This window comes from Chrysoperla carnea, chromosome 1, assembly GCF_905475395.1.
Source record: "Chrysoperla carnea chromosome 1, inChrCarn1.1, whole genome shotgun sequence".
NCBI classification, from domain to species: domain Eukaryota; kingdom Metazoa; phylum Arthropoda; class Insecta; order Neuroptera; family Chrysopidae; genus Chrysoperla; species Chrysoperla carnea.
The window spans coordinates 66,687,085-66,707,232 of NC_058337.1; positions in this window are offsets into that span (position 1 = coordinate 66,687,085).

Genomic DNA, 20,148 nt, shown 5'->3' on the forward strand with positions numbered 1-20,148 from the left:
TTTGAATGTATTATCTGAAACAGCATACCTAACCATTTTTAACCAAAAAAATTGGAATCCTCTGTTGGCTCTTTTAAAACGATAGAAACGTTTTAGAAGTATTTTCCCGCAAAAAATATTGCTATAAGGTAGATGAATGGACAAGAAAATGAAAAATGAAAACGATGTTACCCACACGATTAATTGATTCTCGTTAACACAAAGATACTCTCTAGCCCCCTTTGAGACAGCAGCAAGGAAGTGAGACACTAAAAACTGTCAATATGTTCATGGACTATCACACCGAATTAAACCTGGCATTAAATTTGATGATAATAGCTATTAATTTGTATAACAAGAAAATGACAGACATTCAAGAGGTACAATAATGTTGACAGATTAGATTAAAGACTAAAAAAACGTTGAAAGACCAAAATTATTGTAATTAAATATAATTTTTATAAAACAAAAAAACTAAGGGTTAAAATGTAATACTTAAAAAAAATTTAATTTCAAAATATTTTTTTAATTTGATATCAAATATAAAAATAATAACATTTTTTTAAATAAAGAAAAAAAAAATGTTGCCGGCTGCACTTAAGTCATTTGTTATAAACGCGTTCCGGAACACATTGCAACAACATACTCTGGCCGAAACGAATAATATACGCTATTTATCTACTTTTATACATGCTACATGTTGTATAGAGTCCAACAGTCTCCTAAGTATTATCGTGTCCACCGCTTCATTGTCATCGTGCTGCGCGATTGTGTATCTTTGTTCTTTTAAAAATATACACATTTTGTGTGACATTAAGACGAAGAAAGAGATATATCTATCTAGACACACACACACATGGCTGTAAAGATTAAAAGCGATGATAAACAAATGGTATTTAAAAAAGTAAAATAAATTAGTGTTACCTATAAATTTGTATCATTTTGACGAGTAAATAAGAAAAAAAAAACTGTTTAACCGTTTTCAAAAGCGCGGATACATTGTTGTGGTTGGGAACGTAATGTTTACGGGGTATTTTGTTTAATTTATTCAAAAATACTATCATCTTTTATAAATAACAGTTATTACGAGTTTATAAAGATTATTAATTTTGTTTTGGTTCACTGACATAATTACTGTTCATCGAAATCTTGTTTATATAAGATAAGGTTAGAGGAACCTATTAAATAATAATCTATTGTAGAGTATTATGGAGCCGAAAGAAGTAATGAATTATTCCAAAAATATTTTACTCTTAGAACAAAGTTGAATGGAAAATAAAAGTCCCTGATCTTACCACTCTTTTGAAAAACTGAATGCGGCTATAAATACGGTACGGTTTTTTAGCAATGTTTAACGAAAAACACCAGTACCATTATCATTATAGTTGCCACCTCTCTAGATTTGTTCAGGAGACTCCCGAAATCGTGTAGTCTCTCGCGAGTCCCGAACATAAATTGTCCCAGAAAAAAATATAATTTTTGATTATTTGTTCCATATTCACGTAAATTCGAAAGTGCTCAATTTTGTCGCGATATTCGTGTTCAGCGATCTCAAGAACCCCCGAGTAACGAGTTTGGACCGAATCTATAACAAAATTCCCCAAAACTGTAGGAGACGACGGGGAAATCGTTTACCCTGCGCACCAGGTGCTTAGGTGACCAACCAATTTTAACGCCATATTTTTGTCCAGTGACCCTGAAAACAACCGCGTAACAAGTTTGGAATCAAGTATATTTACGGTTAATTTAAAATGCAATTATATAATGCATATATTAGGTAAAAATTTCCTAACGCTCTAACGAATCGAATGCAGAAAGCCGCATTCAAATCTGTCTTACTGTTCAAATTTTCGAACTTCAGTGCTTCGTTAATGCGACTATTAGTAGACGCTTCCACAATGCCATCGGCTGTTGATTTTGTTTAGTAAAAAGATGCTTTTTAGAATTAACATAGGTCAAAACTTTCTAGGCTATTTTGTAGGAATTTTCATGTGATTTGACCTTTTCGTCATGACTTGAGCTATCATTCTATTTAATGCATTGTAAATAATTGCAACCAACAATGAATTAAGAAAACATATCAAGTATAAAATAAATAATAATAATCCAAACGATAAGCAATATAAAATATTGTTATTACATTATAAGTTGATAAAAATAATAAGATATTTTGCAAGTGAGAGAATATTTTATATTTATGTGATGAGCGATGAAAGAAATCATCCACACACGCACTTTACGATTACGATTAACTTATGAGATGATGATGACTATAAGGAACTTGTTGTTCAAATCATAATAATGAACACAATAAACAACATATATATACAACTTCACTATAACTTGGTGAATTATTAAGTTTAGTTGTGATTGATAAAACAGTTGGACATATAAAATACATTTATACTACAATAATGTTTCTTTTTTTGTTTGTTTCAAGATTGGATATAATCATTTATACCGGGATGTTAATCATTATAATATTTGGTGAAATTATTTATAGCGGAAGGTATATTACTTCATATAGTGTGACAATGTTTGTAAAAGATCTAATTCCTGCTGTATTCGCTGTTTGCTACTCATTTTGTAAACGTTTTGTGCACTGAACATTACTCTTATGTTTTTATTTTTTCATTGTTTATTAACTTCCCAGAGGAAGTTAATGTAATGGGGCCGATTATGAATCCCCGATTATGATGGCCGATCGAAGAATAATCTATGAAGGCTAACAAGTCCATTTTTTTAATGTTTTTCCCCTCTGAGAAGTTAGTCGTGTGGACTACAGGAGTCAAACTTAATAGGGAATATTCATGTATTTTTTAAATAATTTTAATTCATTGTTTACACCGTTATAACACAGTAAAACATATCAATATTGAAAATGGAGAATAATTTTGAGATGTTTAAACGTATTAATATGTGACCTGTCAGTTAGTGACAGTTCAATGTACTGTTTACTACAGTTGTAATAACCAGGTATGTAGTAATTATAGTATATCTCCATAGTAATGCCATACAAAATATAAGTAATTAATACCATACAGTATGTCAACAAGTCTAACAAGCCGTATACTATGACGTCACATCCGTTTTAAAATTTGAATTTCCGTTTTAGAAATTTGAATTTGTCTCACTGAATTTGTATTTTTATTAATTAATTTTAAGTAATTAAAAATATATTAATTACTAAAATAATGGTTTAGTTCCAATTTCCAACAAATAAGGTTGCTGAAAAAAAATATTTAAACGAAATTTAAATTTCATGAATATTACGACTAATTGTTATTATAGCCCTAGTAACTCAATTACGTTAGCCCAAAAAAGTTTAAAATAATGTAGTAAGAAATTTCTGCGAAAATAATTGACAAGAATGATACAAAATTTAGTAAGTTTTCCGTATGGAAGAATTTAAGTATTTACGTTCGCTAATTTTCAATGACTTCAGAATCCTTCTCTCACTTCTATAGGAGAAAATAACGAAATCGTTAAACTATTTACTAGTTTTGTTGAAATTAGTCAGGATTCTCTAATAACAAGCAGTACTCAGTAGTGGTTCCTGCTTAGAGCGCGAAAGTGTACCTTGATCAAAATTCTTTATTAACTGGATTAAAAAGCTTGCTTACAACGAAATAATTGCATTTTATGAGTTTAAAAACTAAATTTTATAATTTTTACGGAATTATAATAATTAACACTCCGTATTGTGTGAAAGGACTTCTTTTTACATATGAAAAGAGAAACGTATATTACCAGAAAGCAGTGTATTGTATGAGATAACAGTAGACAGATGATGGATATATTTACTCTGGTGTGTCCGTCATCATGTCCGTTCCGTCCGTGTATAGAGATAGATGGTATATAGATAAATGGATAGATATGTGTTGGATGCTGTTGGTGGAGTAACTAAATATTATTAACTGTTGCATGGTCATCTCTCATACTATTATTATTATTATTGTGGTCAATACACATCATAAATAGATGATAAAAGTTAGGCTACTGTATTATTAGCCTAGACTATAGTGGCGTCTTAGTCCTAAAACTAGTGATGCGAGAGTTATCGAGAGAATAGAGAGAATAGAAACAAACTTTCAAAAATGAGAAAATAAAAATTAAAAACTGGAAAATTTGGGAAAATTTGATATCTAAAGAAAGGAGATTAAACGACGAGACGAAACGTTAGGAATCTTCAAAAGGTGAGATAATAAAAGAGACCAGTTTTGTCTATCGCCAACAACATCAGTAAGCTTTAGATTGAACCTTTTAAGGAAAACATTTCTCCTAGCAGTCATCATTTAGTACAGTAGTATCTCAAAAATTGATCTCAATAGAAGACAATAACTTGACTTACAGACTTTTATCTTACACTAATCGATGGTTGAGTAATCCAGGTGTATAATAATCAAGTTCGTGCAGTAGAAGTCTCAAGTAACTGACTTGTAGAAGATGCATTAATGAAAAAAATCATAGTTTGGACTATTTAATTAAATAACTAAAGCAACTGAATGGATTTGAATGAAACTTGAAAATGATATAGCTCCTACATCAGAATAACACATGCGCTATAATTTATAAAGATATAGAAAATATTAATTTTTTGACATTTGAAGCCCAGGCGATATACAACTCTTTCTTGATGGTGTATTTATTACAACTGAGTTACTTATCACGCGTATGGCGGAATGGGAGCTAAGCAAAAAAAAAAAAAAAGTTCCACCGACACGTTTTTTCAAAGTCAAAACCCATCCACGTCAATTGAGTTAAAAAAAATAATTTGTTTGTTTGTTTTTTTGTTTGTTTTATTATAGCGAAAAAACATAATTCCTACGTGTTCTTATTTTTCAGATAATATTCAAAATTTCTGCGCTATGATACTCCAAACTAACTACTAATATTTATTTGAGTGACCGGTAGAACACTATTATTATTAGTCATAATTTTTAATATTAATTCTGTACTTAACTTTAGTGTATGTTCTGGACATAGTAATAAGTCACATTAACTTTATGTAGTAAGTACTTAAAAATGTTTATTATTAATTATGCACGGTATGTCCATAAAATTAGGTTAAAATACTTCCTTAAATCTGTGTCATATTATGTTTTCTGCTCACATTAAAATTTGGTTCCATAATTTAGATAAACAATTATCCCTAAAACCAAAGTTATGTTCTAATTATAACACAGAATGTGGCATAATGACCAAGAGTTTTTGGCTCGTGTATTACTGAGTTATTTGTTGCAATAAATTCCTCACCTTGCGTTTCTATTTCAATGGTTATCCTGGAGTTGTTTTGTTTGAGAAGCAAGCCGATGGCTGCGATAAAGCTTGAATTCTACCGAAGATACAATGCCAATCGAAGTAACTTGGATTCCCTACTAGATGCAATATTACGTAAATACGAATTGAAAAGAGCTGAACTGAACTAAACCAACGTAAGATTGTTACCTTTGGCAGGTATAGAGTCGTTTCGAATGGTATGAAGTCTCCGGTAGAATTCACGATGTACCGTAATATTGACAAGTCCATGATGACAACTAAAACGAAATATTTTGGCTTAAGATACTTCCCGAATAGAAAACTCTTGATTATTACTATCCGCATTGTATGTTATTAGTAATTTTAAAGTTTTTGAGTTTGTACCTACTTTCATAAAATCCAATTCTACGAGATATCTTAATATATATATTTCTTGTGTGCGTGTGTATGTAATTGAACTCCTCCTAGACGGCTGGACCGATTTTGATGAAATTTTTTGTGTGTGTTCGTGGAGATTCGAGAATGGTTTAGATTTACAATTTGGTCCAGTACAACTGTTTTTGAGGGCTCCGTACCAAAAAAATGAAATTTCATTAAATGGTGGGAGCGCATATAAATCATATCACATTATGTATACTATGTGTACTATGTATTTTTAATAGTATTCAGGTATTGTCAATAGGCATTTATTAGAGCCATATGCGAGCGCAGCGAGCTCTACTATTTAAGGTCAGGCCAAAGGTCGAAGGTCAGGCCACTCCAATAAATAGGAGTTAAATTGGGGTTTAGCGGGATGGGTTTAGCGGACAGGCTAAACGTAGTATAGGTATTCATGAATTGGAGTTACGTTTTTACGGGACAACGTCCGTCGGGGCCGCTAGTATATATATATATTTTTTTTTATTTGCTAAAAAGATACTTTTTGCTTATCTAATGAAAGATTTTATAAATAGCGAGAAGATTACTAACATTTTCTCGAAGATCATTTTTGACACAAAGGTTTTTTTTCTTGCATCTAAACTTATTTAGAGTCACAGAAGTACAATGCTTAATTCCTTCGAAAGAGGAAGATTAAAAATTAAAAATTTACGTGTGTGGCACTTCTACATTCAAAGAAAAGTATTCAATAAATGATAAAACTGTCATTGAATTGAATTTTGAAGAAAAATTCTTTTTTTCAAAATTTTCATTTACAGACACCTTAATTAATAAATATAAGCTGGAATAAACCATGAAATGGTGTATCACTAAACCATGTACCTGCTCATCATGTAATGGTGTAAATGTTATTTTTGTCCGGACAGTTATCACCGGTCACTGTATTTAAAGTACCAATTATTTACAATTCCAGTAAACCCATTAACTATGTTTATGCGGAAAACAAGAAGATACATTGAAATTAACCTTAAGGTAATTCTTTTTTATAAAAACAAAAAGTAATATTTAAAAACAATTTCAAAAATGACACTCACCACTCGTGTTTCTGTTTTAAACTAAAAATAAACACAACCAAACACTTTTAATATTTAAAACAAAAAAAAATCCATCTTACGGTTCTGTAAAGAAATGATTATATAGCTTGAATGGACAACAGGGACAGATCCACCTGCTCATCATGTAATGGGTCTCACAGGTCGCGAGGCCTTTAGGCTCTTAAAATACGTATATGTATTACTTTCTTACAACTTTACAACAATAATATAAAATGTTTTTTTTTCTTTCAAGTCCGTTCTCGTTGTTTTTATTTCTTATCAAAGTTTTGAATCTCAAAAATAAAAATAATTCTCTGTGTTTTTTTAAATATAAAAAAATTTCAACTGATAGTTAGAGTACACCATGAACTGTTACGTAATGTAAGTGGAACCGAAGCAAATATATAATTTTTTATATAAAACATCTAATTATTGTTAATTATATTTTAAAAACCGTTTTAAAAGAGAAAATAAAAATTTTTTTAGAGGGTTTTTAAGTCGCGACAGAGTGTCGCGTTTTCTAAATAAAAAATTATGCAAACTACGTTTTGTTGGAAATTATAGGTTTGGGTACAAGCACAATCCTTTAAAAGTTATAATCAATGTTTATTACCATAGTTTAAAAAGCACATTCCTTTAAAAACAATTAGGTATCAATGTTTGTTTATAGTTTTAAAAAATCATAATCCTTTAAACACTATTATAAATTTGTTTAAATAAACAGCATAAAATTATGTGCATTTCGTAGTATTTAAGACAAGAAATTGTTCTAACTTTAAACAATAGATAAATTAAAGAAATCTTCTTAATCCATATCCCATTCTCATACCCATACTGACTCCTTTAATTCCCCGAGATGGGCATTAGACCTTTTCCTGGTGTCGAATTCATGTATCTTTCGTTAAAATTTGTAAATGAGCGAGAATAAATGACAAGATCTGAAATCAAAATTAAAATAGATTGATAAACATAAAAAAAATAGGCAATCAAATAATTTTTTTTATGTTATTCTTGAAAAACAACATTTGACAGACTCTATGGCAATTGCAGGTTATGACTACACAAGTGTTATTTTCTTTTCTTTCTATTTGTACATTGATATCTTTTATATTTTTGTGGTTTTTTATGTTATCCAAAAATTGATTTCACTGGATGTTTTGGCTCGATAACAAACGTTTTTTGAAGAAATAAAAAAATTTAGGACAAAGGCTCATTATGTTTGAATTTTTTTGTTTACTTCTGTTGCTGTATATTTTGGGGCACCGTGCAGTCCGCCACCAAATTAGCAACGAGTAACATAAGAGTAATTACGATTACCTAATTCACACTGATGATGACTGCTTGGTAGTCGAAATCCGTATTTATAAAAACTGATCTAGGAAATTGGGGCAAAAAAACGAAATTTATTTCAAAATATCCTAGAGTTCTCATTTATTATCGTTGATAATATTTACATTAACAAATTAACCACAAAAGAAAAATTTGTGTACAAACAACGTAAAACGATAAATCATTATTTCTGGACCTTACAGCTTAGAGTGTCGAATACACCCCTTTCTCGATCAAAGTCATAGTTTGGCCTGGTTAAACCATTGATCTGTTTTTGTTACAATAATAGAGCATCGGTCTTATAAATAATACATGGAGTTCATACCACGCTCAAAACGGATGTTGGATTATTTCTAATTATTAGAAAATTAATCAATATTTTCCGAAAAAAAATTAGGTACTCTCGCTTAAATAAAGGTTAGATTTTAGTGGGAATGAATGTATTCAAGTTGCCATGTGCTAAATATGTGAAAATAATAATTCGAATGGTAATTTAATCCCTTTTTAAAAATTTTTTTTGCCGAATTGAAAATAAGACATACGTACTCCTTTTCGTGGATAAAAATTGGGTTATATCGGTAGAAAATTGATATTGCAGTTTCTGAAAACTACATGCAAGTTTCAGAGCTGCGCCAAAGTGAATTATCAAAAAGCGTACAAATCGATAATCACAGGTATCCAAATTAAGCTTGGCCTTGAACATATTAACGATAATAATTTAAGTTTAATGACATAGAATCTGAAATTTAATGAGATACAAGACTGCAGACCATTAATATAACTTAATAAAGGGAGTTAAGGGAAATCGATGTTAAAATGATCTTTTTTTTTAACTTTAACCAATTATGGTGTTGAACTCTGCGATCTATCCTTTAATCGTATATATCTTCATAAGAATCTTAAATTTTCGATACAAAATTGTTTATATGAATTAAATTTTATATCTTTGCCTATTGGAAAAAATCATCTGAAAACTTATGCTCTTATAATACACATATTTACACTTTTAGCAGACAGACACACAAAAAACTATACAGACATCAAAAAACCCAAATGAACATGTAATAATGATTGACTAAAACAATGAAATGCACACTATTTTTTTTTCTTACTCAATAAGAAGACAACGTACATTATTAATGTATTAGCGCATGGTATTTAGTTTCTCATTAAATAAAAAATTAAATTTATTATCAAGATTCAAATGTCATAGAACGCGCATAACATAAGTATATGGAAAACTACTTAAGTCACCAACAAACACTTTATCACAAAAACAAATGTGATAGAAAGAGATGAATATAGTATACAGAGTGTAACATAATTATAAAACAAGTAAGACGTTTAAGACATGCTTTACCTTTCAAATTGTTCATGCAATCATTATGATATTTACTCCAAAATAACTGTTCAATATAGACAGGAATTAACTTGATAAGGAATTTTAATGTTTAAACTATTTATTATGAACAATGATACTTTTTTGGCTTTTTAAAAGTCAAAATTTTTATCGAAAATATCGTTTTTTATTGATAAAATGATTTAAAATTTTTATAAATAAATGTTAAACTCTAACATGACTCAGAGGCATTTTTATAATTTATTCTAGTTTTAAATATAACACATTCGAACTTAACGAAGGAACGACTTTATGATTGGACACCAAATGTACTACCACCAAATAATCCTTTAAGTAAAGTAAAACTAAAAAATCGTCTAATTAGTAAAATTTGAACAGAACTTGAATGCCTTTTTGTGTGTTTTTACAATCATTTTTTGAAAAGTTTTTGATTTTCGAAAAAATGATTCGAACAACAAGTGTTCCATTTTGAATATGTATCAATTTTCTAACTTAAAATATATGCATTGAAATAAAGCTTTTCATTGTACTCGAAAGTTTTGGTAGCAATTTTGTGTTTAAAGCTTTTCTTCTCGAAGAAACCTATTTTTCGAATTTCTAAGGGTAAACCAGTATTTCTCGGGGTCCAATATTCTCGAAGTAATTTTTCGGAAAAGGACAAACCAATAAATAAACTTTAAGGATAAACAAATAAATAAATAAACATATTTTAATATTTACAATATTAGCATTTGACCATAACCTTTGAAACACGTTGTACAACTTTTATTTTTTTACTTAAGTTAAGATACTACATAAGCTAAGTAATTTTATTGGTGTCAAAATATATAATGGTCGGGTTCTTTAACCATCCACAAACGGTCATTTACGTTGTGCTGTGTTAGATGATACTTAACCAAATAATATATATAATAAATAAACAAAGCGGAAACAGAAACATGCATTAAAGCCATCAACTTGGTTACACCATACTTCCGTTTTTGTAAAAATATCACAAGAAGTAACAACAACGTTCTTGTTGTAGATAAAACTTACTTTTGTAAATTTTATATAATAAAATTATATATTTCTAAAATGTTTGTCATGTGTATAGAAAGAAAAAAATGTTTTAAAAAAGATAAGCAGTCAGTTTTATTTGATTTTCTTTCTTTAGTTACAGTGCGTTTTTTTATTGAATTATTAACGGTGTCGTATCTACCCATAAGCCCATAGTAGAAATGAATACAAAACACACTAGATACTTAGTCTATTTCAAGCCATTCAAATACGAAATGATATAATAATCATTTAAAAAATTTGACAAATTCTTCTAACGTGTGTTTTTTTAAAGATATAATCTTTAAATCGAAATTAACTAATTTTATTTGTGATTAAATATGATTTTTGGTCTAACGACATCATAAATAGCTTGCATGAAGTGTGATTCTGGAATTCACTTTTTTGGAAGCTTTTCGCTTGGATTGTTGGCAATGTTATGGCAAATCTTGGCCTCTTAGTGGTATAATTTTGGTTTGCCGATGCAATCTAGCGACGAATTTAATAATGAAAATAAAGGCTAGGAAATAAAGGTGTGATCCTGGCAAATGTCTAAACAAATTCAACACCTTTTCACCTTTCACCTTTTAGAACACAAATCACCTTTTAGCAATCAAATTGAATTTCTTTGGAAGTCATGTAGTATTCCACATAAAATTAGCTTTTCAATGACCTCAATATCATGGCGATTGCTATAAAATGCAATAAAATGAAAATTCAATAAGAGAATGATGTTATTTGGCCTTATAAGAAGATAAAATTTTCGTTTTTGGTTATTCCTAAAATAATATTTTGATGCTTCTATTTTGGAAATCTGTAATGCTTCTGTTTTAGCAATACGCATTATTAAACATTTCAAATAAAATTGATAAAATTAAAGATTGGTCCCAAAAATCGTCCGTGTAGACGTCACAAACGTATATCGGTATTTAAAACTTAAGAGTAAATCATCAAAATGTGAAGTTCTGCTTTGAATTTGGTTGAAAGATTCCGTCAGAAGTTGTGAGAAATTAAACGGAAATTTTTTTCGTTATATACCATAGTTTTCGAAATAGCAAGAAAATTATGTAGTCATTACTAAAAGAAGTACATAATTAACATTTATACAATTGACATTCATTTTAACAGAAATTTTATTTTAAAAAGAATCTGGGAACGAAATCTCTAAAAATCCCACACTGTAGATAATTTGAACAAAAAAAATAGAAATGATCACTTTAAACGTAGTTGATGGAAAACAAGTCTCGCTGGCCATAATCGACTTTTTTTTTCGGGCATTATTTTTATTTTTTTATTTGTTGAGTTAATTTTTGTTCGAAAATTTTTGAAATTTTGAGTCAATGTATCAATAACGTTTCTTCGCATTTACAAGTAAGGCACTCAATACAGTGAAAATTAAGCTATGGAAATTTCTATTTATTGATTGTACTTACACCATCAGGAATAAAAACAACTTTTTCAAACAAAACTATCCAAACATATTAAGTACTTTTTGACTTTTGACCTTTAAAAAAAACTTGTCTCCATATATCTATCTTCATGTGAGATAACTGTAATACATAAATTTACAACCAAGAAATTCATACTAAAAAATATATCACACTTTTAAAACAAACATGTTTTATGTAATGAATGATGTGGGTGGTCTGTCACTTACATAACTAATAACATTTACATTAACTACATAAAGTAAATTTTCACATAACATAATAAATATTAACATTTCTTTAAGTAAATCATTTTGTGATTGTTGTATTTATTGTAATGTGAAATAAGACAACATTTTGTGTTTGTATTTAACTTTAAAAAAATATTATTCAAACAAGATTTTGTGTTTTCATATATCATTCATATTAATTTAAACACGTTAACAGAGTAACAGCAAAAAAATCAACCGGCAAAGTAATTTATGACTAGAGTGATACCCACCCGCTTTGCTGGGTTTAAAAGTAAAGATTGCTCTCGCTTATCCCCTTTCTATATCACTCGAAATAATGGTAAGGATTGTTTTACACAGGTAAAATATATGTATGGTTTTCAATTTTTTTAAATGTATAATAGTCGTAATTATTCATTGAGTATATGATGGTCGTGAAATATTTTATATTTACTATTTTTACAGAAATCTGTAATTTATGGTGATGTCAAATGACTACTTTTACAGAAATCTGTAATTTATGGTAATGTCAAATTAAATTAATTTTTAAATTTTTTATTAATATATCTTTATAAATTATATCTCAAGTGTTTTTCTAAAGTATAAGCTATATTGCTGTACAGTTTCATTAAAAATATTTCGCTAGTTTTAGCGTGAAAGCGTAATAAACAAACAAACAAACATGCTTCCTTTCGCATTTATAATATATAGAGATAGAGATAGAGATTATGAGATCACCCATGATCCGATACGGGATATGCAAAAATTTGTTTGAGTTCACTTCGTAGATGTATTAATATCAGTCAACCATATCATCATATCTGCCACTTTGATATTAGTATGATCGCGAAATATAAACAGATTGGTATAGCGATCGATAAATCAGCTTATACTTAGCACCAAACTTGGTCCAAAGTATCTACCTTCATAAAAGTTTTGGCGACTGAAGTGAGTGGGTGAAATTCGGTGCAAAGTTGTATATAGATCCACCGCTACCTATCTGTTCTGGTTTCGCAATTTAGCCATATCAAAAAATCAAATAATTTAAACTGTTTAGATTTCCCTCTTATGGTTATGCGATCAAATTTTGGTGAAAACGGCACATTGGATGGCTTGTTTCATCCCTAAATAGATAGAACAGCTGCATCTATAAAGGGAGCATAAAGCCATTGGAAATGGGAAGTTATAAAATTGTTCAGAGTAAAGGTGAGAATATTAACATTTGTCATGTGTAATGCACGTATTTAAGTTAGACTAGGCTATATTGACTGTCCACACTTAGGCCATATATCTGTTTTACAACTTTTTCGGCTGATAATTTCATTTATCAGCTTCTCAATTTCAGTGGCTGAGTGCACTTTCTCCATGCATGTACCATGCACTACACCAGCCCAACACAAGTAATAATTAAATTAATTTTTGTTGCGACGGCAGGAATTGAACCCGCTACGCCGTAACCAACTGAGCAACCAGGGCAGGGCGACAATGCACGTATTTCAACTTGATAGAATTAATTTTAATATTGTGATTTATAAGGATGTTTGAACTTTACAATCAACCTAATTTTCTCAAAAATGCAATTTACAAATAATAAGAAAATACAGTTCATATAATTTTTTTAAATACCTTTTTTTATATTTTAAGGTGTCAAACATAAATGAATCAATAAAGTATATCCTTTATTTATTAAAACTGTTTTCACAAACAATTTTCTTATCCATAATGAACAAGTGATTCAAAACATGACGGCTGAGTCAGCACAGGCAACTAATTTTATTCCAATAAAAAACAAGTGAAAACAAACAATTGACTGAGTTAATTGTTGAAATACCATGTATAGACAGTGTTGATTACTCAGTCACATTACACAACATACATGTCATACATATATAACTGATATAGCCATAACTATACAATTTGCGCATAGTTTGCGCTCTCACGGGTAAACAGTGATGTTAACGAAAAAATGTTTCAAACAAAAATTGTTAATTTTTTTATAAGGAACATCTATAACGGTTATTGCAAAATGGGTACTACGGACCCAAGACCCAATTGACCTATGTTGCTCATTTACGACCTCACTTTTTACGTTTTCAGTACGCTATACAAATTTTAGCTTGATATCTTTTCGTTTTTGAGTAATCGTGATGACAGACGGGTAGACGACAGACAGACAACGGGAAATGGACTAATAAGATTATTTGATGAACGAACACCTATACCAAAATTTTGTTCATAGCATCAATATTTTTAAGCGTTACAAACTTGGGACTAAACTTAGCATACCTTGATATATTTCATATACATGGTATTATAAGCAAATAAAGAAGCCCATTAACATGATGTATAAAAATATCGTAACATTTTCACACTTTACGAGAGAAGAAACTTTGATTTTTTTGGTTTTGTTTTTAATAAAACTGTAAATCGACCATAAAAACTATGATGTTTTATTTTTGTATGCATTTGTTTTGTGTAGGTATAGTAAAAACTGTATGATTGTATATTTTTCTTTTATATTGACATGTTAAAATCATAAAATGCATAAACTATTTACATTTTAACTGTATAAAACTAAACAAAACATACTTAATATTACTAAAATACTAAAAAAAAGACTAATATATATAATATAAAATACTCATGTTACTTTCAGTTACTTAAAATCAGACTTTACTTCATTAAATTGACTCCGAAAAATCGAAAATTTACTTATGCCTTCCACCATAGGTCTTCAGGTACAAAAAGATATGTAGAGAAATATTTTATAAAGAATTGTACATGAAATGTGAAGGTAAGTAATGAAAGGGACTCTTAATATGCACTTAATATGCAAAGTAAAAAAATAACGATAATAAAATGAAGTTAAAATTATTGTTATTTTTGGAGTCGGTGTCAGCCAAGGAAACAACTCTGTCAGAATATTTTGCTACATTAGCTTGTCTGACACCGACTCCAAAAATAACAATAATTTTAACTACATTTTATTATCTACATTAACTACGTTGTAAGTTTAGTGAATCTGAAGTACACTAACTAATTTGTCGCTAAAAAATAAATAATCGAAATCGTAGGCGTGATATTGAGTTATTCTTCCTCTTTTCGTGCATACTTATTGCAAATTTAAGACTTTTATGGTTTTCTTATGAACTGGACCAAAATGAAATGGGACCACATGGGAAGCACCAGCTTTGAAAAAGAAAAAGAATCATCAAAATCTATTCACCCAGTTGAAAGCTCTGAAGTAACACACATTAAAAAAAAAATTTAGTCGAATTGATAACCTTCTCCTTTTTTGTTTCTCCTTTTGAAGTCGGCTAAAAACAGTACCTACCCATTTATACCAATAATGTAGGATTCTATTATTGAAATTTTGTATGCCAAAATGTTACTAATTCTACTAAAAAAATTAAGATTAGAAGCAAAAAATTTTTATTTTTTTTTGCCAAATTTTCTTCTATACAATTTTGCTATTTAAATAAAACTACCTTAAAACAATTCTATGCTTAAATTTTTTATTTAAATTTATTTTTACTTTCTAAGACTCATATTTTATTAAAAAATGGGCCTTAAATTATAATTCTTAGCAAAAACAGTATTTTTTCGAAGACATTTTAAATTTTAGTGGTGTTTTTACTTTATTATTATGATAAAAAACCGTTTTGAGTATCTAATATTTTAAAATTTTGTTTGCATGCATGTGTATATGTTTTATAAATTAATTGTGATTTTCATCAATTTCAATCACAAAAGAAAAGAAAAGATAATGTTTCAATAGATTCCGAAAGCAGATACCCCTTCCAAACTGAATAGTTTTTGTTGGAATCATACCTTTATAAATTACCTCAAAATTTACATACACCTCACATTTATTTGTAAACATGAAAGTAGTAAATACAATTCACATTTCAATTAAAAAAATTACAAAACCAAACACAAAGTATAATGAATTTTTATTAAATAATTCAAATGCAAATGTTAATAAGTGCCTCGTTTGAACATTCATCACGGAAGTGCATAAAACTTTGTCAAATAATTTCTCTAGGTATATATTTAATTTTTTATTTATATCAAAAAACAAACTCAACATAGGAATCACATAGAAATTTCTTCGAATTTAAAAAAAAGTACAAATAAAAATTTTTATTTTTGAAAACGTGCAGAAAAAGGTTTAATTGTGATTTACCGTTGAAATATATGTGTAATGTTTTTGAAATGCATGAAATTACACAACCGTAAAATAATTGTATCCATCTCACAAATATACATATACACACATTAAGTCAATGGACATACAGACACCTAAAACTGACTGACAGTTGGAAAGATAGACCTATAAGGATCGAGAATCAGTGCTAGATTTCATGTTCTACAATAACAAATCGCTGTTTTTGTGTAAAAACCAATTCTTATTACCAAGCCCGTGATATTTTTCGGAAGACCTAGTGGTTCCATATACGAAAGAGCTTTGAACAGTTATAAGTTGGACCTTCTCTCGAAAAGAAATTGTTATTTTTAAAAATCGAAGTAGATTTAATTTTAATTAACCATTTTCTGAACTGTGGTTACAGCAGTGAGTTGTCTTGGAAAAGACTTGAAAAATGAGGTTACTACATTCGATGCAAAATTGAGGTACAGTGGAGGTTCAAGGGTGTTCTGAGCTCTAAAACGCTAACAATTTTTTATTGTATGCATATTTCTTTTACTGTCTAGAAGATAGGGAGCTGATTGACTTAATTACCATGAGCCAATGTACATTGTGTGGTGAAGTACAGAAATGAGATCTCACAAGACCCTTAAAACATTCAAAGGTCCACCCAATAGGGATATCCAACTTCACTTACAGTATTTACATTTCAGTCATCCTTACTTGTCTACTCAGGCAATGAGTTAAGAAAAATCAGATTTAAAAGTACAAAATAATGAATTTATTTCAATTGTAAAGTTAACTTTATTGCTGAAAAGCATGGGGTGTTCGATGTCTTAATCATACTGATTGTAAAAATGCATGGGCAGCACCCACTATTTTTGATGTAAAAAAAAAAAACAGGATATATTTAAAAATATTTTTTATCTAAATTTTTGATTAAATGCGCATATTTATTAACACATGATGATGACAAGATGACAAGATAATAGTAATAAGACCAGTTTAACGATGGTCCAACCGCATTGTCATCCAACTTAGGTACACATGTATTCCGGTTTTTATGTCTCCTTTTTGGAAAATATCTGTGGCACAGGACTGTATCAAACTGACGGAGACACGCTGGAAAGAAGGTTTACACAAACCTCGTGAAAATTTCCAGTGTTAATTCCTTGTTGAATAAAAATAATTGTTGTACTTTATATCATTTCTTTATCATAAATTACCTTGGCTATGTATGTAATAAAGTAAGAAAGCTATGTATATAATTAAATATAAGTTAATTAAAATGAATAAAATACAAAAAAAAAAAAAAAAACAAATTCACAGATTATCAAACGTTTTTGGGCACAGTTTCTGTTCCTCCATTTTCACCGTCAGACAGGTTGTTAATATGTTGTCAAAGTGAGACAAAAACAATCGATGAAATAAAGTCCCATAGTTATTTACTATAGCTATGAATTTATTATTTACTATGAAACGCAATTTTTATTCCACTTCGATTTTGCCAGGGGTTTTTATGAAAAATATTTGTTGAGGCCTCCAACATAAGTGTCTAGCCTTTTATGTGCGAAATTCGTCACTGGCTCTTGTGGTATAGGAAAATAAGAATGAATTAGTAAAGTACATGTAGCCTAACAACAACAGGGCAGTGTTATTTTATTTGTTAGGTTCGTAGTTTTTTTTTTTTTTTTATTTTGTTGTTGTTCTTGTTGTTTATGATTATGATTATTATTATTATGATTATTATTATATTGGTTGTTGTTTGTTATAAGCATTAAAAAAAGCGTTGTTGTTGAATTGAGCATTCAAGCTAGTTAAATAGCTAACGCCTTATGTGTTCTTTAATAAAATACTATATACACTTACGTCTATGTTTTAAGAAATTTATATTTTATACTTTGTAGACAGAACGGTTCAAAAAAACGAATTATTGCTAGCGTTGAAACTTGGTTTTAATTGCTCAGTTCGTTAAACGAAGTCCTTCCACCCAGATAGTTCAGTAGTTTAATCTGTATTTATCAAGGACCATAGTATTCGGCTTTTGCAAGAATCCTCAATGTTTGCCTGACTGTTGCAATCATGTTAATTGTGTCATTGTGTTTTCCTGAGTCTTTTGACACATTCACTTTGCCTCATCAGCTGTAGATTTCTCTTTCACATAACTGTTTTTGGCAAGTGACTTTGACTGTCTTATAAAGGTGCATAACAACACATCGATAAATCTTATCAACAACTTTGATGATGAGACTTTTAATAATTATTTTGTACATATTAGTCCGAATTTCTTCAAACTCTTAAATCTGAAACTTTATCCAATTTACTTTACATTTATAATATGACTAATTAATATATATTTCCTGGTTTCCCAAAGCTTCCACCATATATCAGGACGGCGAAATAATAATAAAGCTTAATGATATTGATTTTTCATAAGAATTACACATATTTTAAAATGTATTACTCGGCATATAAGTATATAGTTTGTTGTAAATTTGTTTACTTAGCTTAACTGCTTTTAAATAACTCTATTTATTATCTTCGATAATATTTATAACTGTGTAAGCATTTTGTTAGGGAGTACGCAACTTTAGCGATCTGTAGCTCGAGGAAAACGAGTCATAGTAAGCAATTATTTAGACAAATGTTATTGCCCGTTATGCTGTCTATAATTATCATTGAGACTTTTTTCTATTCCTTTCGCTTGCTTAAATCGCAAAAAGGAAAATGATTTGTCCAAAATTTTGCGCTAAATTTTCAGTAGATTGTTTAATATGTGACTTACGCAAGAAAAGCATGTTAGGTTTTTTGAAAAAAGTGTTACTCTTCTTTACAAAAATGCTTTCGGAAATTTAATAGTGTAGCAGTTATTGCCAAAAAAACAAACTCAATCCTTCAAGAGGTATCATCCTGCTTCTTCAAATTTAAACTTATCTTTGATCATCCTAACTGTAACCAAAAAGTCTGGCTTACCCCGCAAAAAGGCGATTTAATATATATCATTTCGGCTAGGATAACTGTAAAACAACTGTTAATATATACCACGATTATGAAATATTTGGATTCATATTTTTGCGGACCACTTTGTAAAATCCAATAAACACATACCTTACACAAATAAATGAAATAATGTGCATTACACATTTTGCCATATTTATAAAGACTTAAGCCACATTATACGTATAAGAGAGTGAGTATAGCCTTAGCCTGTACATATATAAAAATGGCTTTGGTTGGTTGAGTTGACTTGTGGATGTTATGTGTTATTTTATTACACCTATTAAACAATTTTACCATTTTGTTTAGGATTTTTATTTTATTTTTGTTTTAAAAATATATATACATATATATAAAATAATAATAATAATAATATAACATATAATTTCTGTTTTTATTTTCATTTTACATTTTCTCTATTGCTGCAATTGTTTTGTATTATTTTTGTTGTTGTTTTTTCATTCCTTATTTGTTATTTATTAGTTCTTTTTTACTCTGATGCTGTTTGTTGTTCTTAAATAGTTCCGTGGAACTGTTTAACAAAATTATTATATTGAAGTCATATATTGATTAATACTTGTTAAAAGTTATTGGATATAAGAATATTATTTCAGTTTAATTTTAGCAAGATCGAAAAACAGGAAAAAGTTGTCATCCTTCAGGTTTAAATAAACTTTCAACAATTCGGCCAAACGAAGTGGCGTTTGTATTACTTTGTTTATATACTATACATACCTAACAACTTATCAATTTAAATTTTTAACGATGGTTTCTTTTAGCCGAGCATTGATTTTTTAGAAATTGATTTTTAAACATAGTGGCATACTTTGGAGAAGAAAATAAAACTTCTGTTCAAGGACGATTCGACGTTGTTGAATGAACTGAATTTTTATTAAACTGTGATAGTTAAAAA